Below are 8,856 nucleotides of genomic sequence, written 5' to 3' on the forward strand. Positions count from 1 at the left end.
ATACACTGTAACAAACCTCCTCCTCATGTAATCTCCTTACTACTGGGACCACACACTGATAACACACTGTAACAAACCTCCTCCTCATGTAATCTCCTTACTACTGGGGTCAAACACTGTAACAGACCTCCTCCTCATGTAATCTCCTTACTACTGGGATCACACACTGATAACACACTGTAACAAACCTCCTCCTCATGTAATCTCCTTACTACTGGGGTCACACACTGATAACACACTGTAACAAACCTCCTCCTCATGTAATCTCATTACTACTGGGATCACACACTGATAACACACTGTAACAAACCTCCTCCTCATGCAATCTCATTACTACTGGGGTCACACACTGATAACACACTGTAACAAACCTCCTCCACATGTAATCTCCTTACTACTGGGATCACACACTGATAACAAACTGTAACAAGCCTCCTCCTCATGTAATCTCCTTACTACTGGGATCACACACTGATAACACTGTAACAAACCTCCTCCTCATGTAATCTCCTTACTACTGGGATCACACACTGATAACACACTGTAACAAACCTCCTCCTCATGTAATCTCCTTACTACTGGGATCACACACTGTAACACACTGTAACAAAACCTCTTCCTCATGTAATCTCCTTACTACTGGGATGACACACTGTAACAAACCTCCTCCTCATGTAATCTCTTTACTACTGGGATCCCACACTGATAACACACTGTAACAAACCTCCTCATGTAATCTCCTTACTACTGGGGTCACACACTGTAACAAACCTCCTCCTCATGTAATCTCCTTACTACTGGGATCACACACTGATAATACACTGTAACAAACCTCTTCCTCATGTAATCTCCTTACTACTGGGGTCTCACACTGATAACACACTGTAACAAACCTCCTCCTCATGTAATCTCCTTACTACTGGGGTCTCACACTGATAACACACTGTAACAAACCTCCCCCTCATGTAATCTCCTTACTACTGGGATCACACACTGATAACACACTGTAACAAACCTCCTCCACATGTAATCTCCTTACTACTGGGATCACACACTGATAGCACACTGTAACAAACCTCCTCCTCATGTAATCTCCTTACTACTGGGATCACACACTGATAACACACTGTAACAAACCTCCTCCTCATGTAATCTCCTTACTACTGGGATCACACACTGATAACACACTGTAACAAACCTCCTCCTCATGTAATCTCCTTACTACTGGGATCACCCACTGATAACACACTGTAACAAACCTCCTCCTCATGTAATCTCCTTACTACTGGGATCACACACTGATAACACACTGTAACAAACCTCCTCCTCATGTAATCTCCTTACTACTGGGATCACACACTGATAACACACTGTAACAAACCTCCTCCTCATGTAATCTCCTTACTACCGGGATCACACACTGATAACACACTGTAACAAACCTCCTCCTCATGTAATCTCCTTGCTACTGGGGTCACACACTGTAACAAACCTCCTCCTCATGTAATCTCCTTACTACTGGGGTCACACACTGATAACACACTGTAACAAACCTCCTCCTCATGTAATCTCCTTACTACTGGGATCACACACTGATAACACACTGTAACAAACCCCCTTCTCATGTAATCTCCTTACTACTGGGATCACACACTGATAACACACTGTAACAAACCTCCCTGTCATGTAATCTCCTTACTACTGGGGTCACACACTGATAACACACTGTAACAAACCTCCTCCTCATGTAATCTCCTTACTACTGGGGTCATACACTGATAACACACTGTAACAAACCTCCTCCTCATGTAATCTCCTTACTACTGGGGTCATACACTGATAACACACTGTAACAAACCTCCTCCTCATGTAATCTCCTTACTACTGGGATCACACACTGATAACACACTGTAACAAACCTCCTCCTCATGTAATCTCTTTACTACTGGGATCACACACTGATAACACACTGTAACAAACCTCCTCCTCATGTAATCTCCTTACTACTGGGGTCACACACTGTAACAAACCTCCTCCTCATGTAATCTCCTTACTACTGGGGTCATACACTGATAACACACTGTAACAAACCTCCTCCTCATGTAATCTCCTTACTACTGGGATCACACACTGATAACACACTGTAACAAACCTTCTCCTCATGTAATCTCCTTACTACTAGGATCACACACTGATAACACACTGTAACAAACCTTCTCCTCATGTAATCTCCTTACTACTGGGATCACACACTGATAACACACTGTAACAAACCTCCTCCTCATGTAACCTCCTTACTACTGGGATCACACACTGATAACACACTGTAACAAACCTCCTCCACATGTAATCTCCTTACTACTGGGATCACACACTGATAACACACTGTAACAAACCTCCTCCTCATGTAATCTCCTTACTACTGGGATCACACACTGATAACACACTGTAACAAAACCTCTTCCTCATGTAATCTCCTTACTACTGGGATCACACACTGATAACACACTGTAACAAAACCTCTTCCTCATGTAATCTCCTTACTACTGGGATCACACACTGATAACACACTGTAACAAACCTCCTCCTCATGTAATCTCCTTACTACTGGGGTCAAACACTGATAACATACACTGTAACAAACCTCCTCCTCATGTAATCTCCTTACTACTGGGGTCACACACTGTAACAGACCTCCTCCTCATGTAATCTCCTTACTACTGGGATCACACACTGATAACACACTGTAACAAACCTCCTCCTCATGTAATCTCCTTACTACTGGGGTCACACACTGTAACAGACCTCCTCCTCATGTAATCTCCTTACTACTGGGATCACACACTGATAACACACTGTAACAAACCTCCTCCTCATGTAATCTCCTTACTACTGGGGTCACACACTGTAACAGACCTCCTCCTCATGTAATCTCCTTACTACTGGGGTCACACACTGATAACACACTGTAACAAACCTCCTCCTCATGTAATCTCCTTACTACTGGGGTCACACACTGATAGCACACTGTAACAAACCTCCTCCTCATGTAATCTCCTTACTACTGGGATCACACACTGATAACACACTGTAACAAACCTCCTCCTCATGTAATCTCCTTACTACTGGGATCACACACTGATAACACACTGTAACAAACCTCCTCCTCATGTAATCTCCTTACTACTGGGATCACCCACTGATAACACACTGTAACAAACCTCCTCCTCATGTAATCTCCTTACTACTGGGATCACACACTGATAACACACTGTAACAAACCTCCTCCTCATGTAATCTCCTTACTACTGGGATCACACACTGATAACACACTGTAACAAACCTCCTCCTCATGTAATCTCCTTACTACCGGGATCAAACACTGATAACACACTGTAACAAACCTCCTCCTCATGTAATCTCCTTGCTACTGGGGTCACACACTGTAACAAACCTCCTCCTCATGTAATCTCCTTACTACTGGGGTCACACACTGATAACACACTGTAACAAACCTCCTCCTCATGTAATCTCCTTACTACTGGGATCACACACTGATAACACACTGTAACAAACCCCCTTCTCATGTAATCTCCTTACTACTGGGATCACACACTGATAACACACTGTAACAAACCTCCTCCTCATGTAATCTCCTTACTACTGGGATCATACACTGATAACACTGTAACAAACCTCCTCCTCATGTAATCTCCTTACTACTTGGATCACACACTGATAACACACTGTAACAAACCTCCTCCACATGTAATCTCCTTACTACTGGGATCACACACTGATAACACACTGTAACAAACCTCCTCCTCATGTAATCTCCTTACTACTGGGATCACACACTGATAACACACTGTAACAAACCTCCTCCTCATGTAATCTCCTTAATACTGGGATCACACACTGATAACACACTGTAACAAACCTCCTCCTCATGTAATCTCCTTACTACTGGGATCACACACTGATAACACACTGTAACAAAACCTCTTCCTCATGTAATCTCCTTACTACTGGGATCACACACTGATAACACATTGTAACAAACCTCCTCCTCATGTAATCTCTTTACTACTGGGATCACACACTGATAACACACTGTAACAAACCCCCTTCTCATGTAATTTCCTTACTACTGGGATCACACACTGATAACACACTGTAACAAACCTCCTCCTCATGTAATCTCCTTACTACTGGGATCACACACTGATAACACACTGTAACAAACCTCCTCATGTAATCTCCTTACTACTGGGATCACACACTGATAACACTGTAACAAACCTCCTCCTCATGTAATCTCCTTACTACTGGGATCACACACTGATAACACACTGTAACAAACCCCCTTCTCATGTAATCTCCTTACTACTGGGATCACACACTGATAACACACTGTAACAAACCCCCTTCTCATGTAATCTCCTTACTACTGGGATCACACACTGTAACAAACCTCCTCCTCATGTAATCTCCTTACTACTGGGGTCACACACTGTAACAAACCTCCTCCTCATGTAATCTCCTTACTACTGGGATCACACACTGATAACACACTGTAACAAACCTCCCTGTCATGTAATCTCCTTACTACTGGGGTCACACACTGATAACACACTGTAACAAAACCTCTTCCTCATGTAATCTCCTTACTACTGGGATCACACACTGATAACACACTGTAACAAACCTCCTCCTCATGTAATCTCCTTACTACTGGGGTCATACACTGATAACACACTGTAACAAACCTCCTCCTCATGTAATCTCCTTACTACTGGGATCACACACTGATAACACACTGTAACAAACCTCCTCCTCATGTAATCTCCTTACTACTGGGATCACACACTGATAACACACTGTAACAAACCTCCCTGTCATGTAATCTCCTTACTACTGGGATCACACACTGATAACACACTGTAACAAACCTCCTCCTCATGTAATCTCTTTACTACTGGGATCACACACTGATAACACACTGTAACAAACCTCCTCCTCATGTAATCTCCTTACTACTGGGGTCACACACGGTAACAAACCTCCTCCTCATGTAATCTCCTTACTACTGGGGTCATACACTGATAACACACTGTAACAAACCTCCTCCTCATGTAATCTCCTTACTACTGGGATCACACACTGATAACACACTGTAACAAACCTCCTCCTCATGTAATCTCTTTACTACTGGGATCACACACTGATAACACACTGTAACAAACCTTCTCCTCATGTAATCTCCTTACTACTAGGATCACACACTGATAACACACTGTAACAAACCTTCTCCTCATGTAATCTCCTTACTATTGGGATCACACACTGATAACACACTGTAACAAACCTCCTCCTCATGTAATCTCCTTACTACTGGGACCACACACTGATAACACACTGTAACAAACCTCCTCCTCATGTAATCTCCTTACTACTGGGACCACACACTGATAACACACTGTAACAAACCTCCTCCTCATGTAATCTCCTTACTACTGGGGTCACACACTGTAACAGACCTCCTCCTCATGTAATCTCCTTACTACTGGGATCACACACTGATAACACACTGTAACAAACCTCCTCCTCATGTAATCTCCTTACTACTGGGGTCACACACTGTAACAGACCTCCTCCTCATGTAATCTCCTTACTACTGGGGTCACACACTGATAACACACTGTAACAAACCTCCTCCTCATGTAATCTCCTTACTACTGGGGTCACACACTGATAACACATTGTAACAAACCTCCTCCCCATGTAATCTCCTTACTACTGGGGTGACACACTGATAAAACACTGTAACAAACCTCCTCCTCATGTAATATCCTTACTACTGGGATCACACACTGTAACAAACCTCCTCCTCATGTAATCCCATTACTACAAGCAGTCAATTCTAGTTTTCACAAAGGTGTTTAGTCAAAACTAGTTTTCACTAGGGAAAACCAGTTTCAACTAAAAACTAGTTTTAACTGTAATATTATATATATATATATATATATATATATAAAAACCAGATACAGGCGCAGCACTCCAACAAAATAAGTGATTTAATGTCTCATGTCAGCATTACAACGTTTCAGCTCCTCCTGGAGCCTTTTTCAAGCTCCAGGAGGAGCTGAAACGTTGTAATGCTGACATGAGACATTAAATCACTTATTTTGTTGGAGTGCTGCGCCTGTATCTGGTTTTTATCTTGGATGGACTCTGATCAAGTCCTTTGGGACGCTGGCACCAATTTTTTGGTTGGACTGGATAAGTAGTGCTGCTTTATTTTGGGATTATATATATATATATATATATATACATACACATACATACATATACACACACACCTCCTGAGTCCTTGTCATAGAAGTGGTGTGAGACAAGGGCGTAGAGGTACCCCCTTCGTCCCCAAAAGGATATACGCATATATATGTGTGGTGTGCCACTGAGGTGAATGGCGAGACCACGGGTGTTGCGGTGAGAGTGGTGGGATCAGATGTTATTAACCCTGGGGTCGGCTGGTATTAACCGCTATGTGTTCGTGACGCCAGTGTAGTTTTCGGGTTCCGGGACACCACACACCAGGATCCTCCGCTATCCCACAGGCTAGTAGTGAATAAAGAGTCCACAACCAGTTATGTTCAAATGGAGGCTTTACTGAGGAGAAGACAGGTGTAATTATCTTCACAGCTAAGGCCAGAACTCCCAGAGATGTGACCAGAACCCAGAGGACCTCGCAGCTTGCTGGACCAATATACTTGTCATAAACGACTTGTAATTAGACTGGACTTGTAATTAGACTGGACTAGTTGTAGTGACAGCAGACATAGACTTGTAGACTTACTGGAGAGACTTTAGCTTTGTGGCCTCCAGATGCTGAACACTTGTCCTGAGATCTCTGGTAGCTGCTTCAGCAAAGACTTGTGCTCAGCAACAGGTGATAAAGCTAAGAGAGCTAATTAAAGATGGCCGCCCCTTTATATAGTGGGGGGGCTGGACTAAAGCCCATTGGTCAAGCTGTGGGTCATAGGCTAAAGCTGGTGCTCTCTGGGAGAACATGTGACAACAGATCATGTAACTGTATAACATAACATGTGACAGGATTACTCACAGGTCCTTGAGACCTCCACAGGTCCTGTATACTATATAGACATAGGGATCCTGTCTATGCATTAAAGGAACATACACACGTTTATTAAACCAAGAGGGATACAACAGAGGGAGACCCTGAAGGGGAGCCCCCAGGACACTGATGGCCTCAACCTGACAGGGCGTACAGGAACGTGTACCTCTACTGGGACATTACACTATATATCTACATATACACACACACAGATATATATATATATATATATACACACACATATACCTACATATACACACACCAATATATACACATACCTTCACAACAGAGCCGTACAGGAAGTGTACTAACAGGACCTGCGATGATATCACAGTCAGGTGATCAGTCACATGGAGGAGGAGGAGTCACATGATCAGGGGCTGCTGCTCAGTGTAGAGATAAATGATGTCAGAGGACGGTGACTGTAGGTGTCTATGTGGATAAGAAGATGTATGGACACCGACAATTACAGGACAAATACACTAAATGTCTGTATTATAGTATATACATGTATTATAGTATTATAGTATATACATGTATTATAGTATTATAGTATATACATGTATTATAGTATTATAGTATATACATGTATTATAGTATTATAGTATATACATGTATTATAGTATTATAGTATATACATGTATTATAGTATTATAGTATATACATGTATTATAGTATTATAGTATATACATGTATTATAGTGTATATGTCAGAGGACGGTGACTGTAGGTGTCTATGTGGATAAGAAGATGTATGGACACCGACAATAACAGGACAAAATACACTAAATGTCTGTATTATAGTATATACATGTATTATAGTATTATAGTATATACATGTGTTATAATATTATAGTATATACATGTATTATAGTATATACATGTATTATAGTATTATAGTATATACATGTATTATAGTATTATAGTATATACATGTATTATAGTATTATAGTATATACAAGTATTATAGTATTATAGCATATACATGTATTATAGTATTATAGTATTATAGCATTATAGTATATACATGTATTATAGTATATACATGTATTATAGTGTTATAGTATATACATGTATTATAGTATTATAGTATATACATGTATTGTAGTGTTATAGTATATACATGTATTATAGTATTATAGTGTATTTTGTCCTGTTATTGTCGGTGTCCATACATCTTCTTATCCACATAGACACCTACAGTCACCGTCCTCTGACATATACACTATAATACATGTATATACTATAATACATGTATATACTATAATACTATAATACATGTATATACTATAATACTATAATACATGTATATACTATAATACATGTATATACTATAATACTATAATACATGTATTTACTATAATACTATAATACATGTATATACTATAATACTATAATACATGTATATACTATAATACTATAATACATGTATATACTATAATACTATAATACATGTATATACTATAATACATGTATATACTATAATGCTATAACACATGTATATACTATAATACATGTATATACTATAATACTATAATACATGTATATACTATAATACATGTATATACTATAATACATGTATATACTATAATGCTATAACACATGTATATACTATAATACATGTATATATTATAATACTATAATACATGTATATACTATAATACTATAATACATGTATATACTATAATACTATAATACATGTATATACTATAATACATG

At 39.8% G+C, this 8,856-nt stretch overlaps 1 pseudogene; it reads right to left on the bottom strand.

Annotated features, from left to right (window-relative positions):
• LOC130297517 (zinc finger protein 585A-like) overlaps window positions 1-7,539 on the bottom strand; it is a 57,221-nt pseudogene extending 49,682 nt beyond the window's left edge.
• Between the last annotated feature and the right edge of the window lie 1,317 nt (window positions 7,540-8,856).

This window comes from Hyla sarda, chromosome 1, assembly GCF_029499605.1.
Source record: "Hyla sarda isolate aHylSar1 chromosome 1, aHylSar1.hap1, whole genome shotgun sequence".
NCBI classification, from domain to species: domain Eukaryota; kingdom Metazoa; phylum Chordata; class Amphibia; order Anura; family Hylidae; genus Hyla; species Hyla sarda.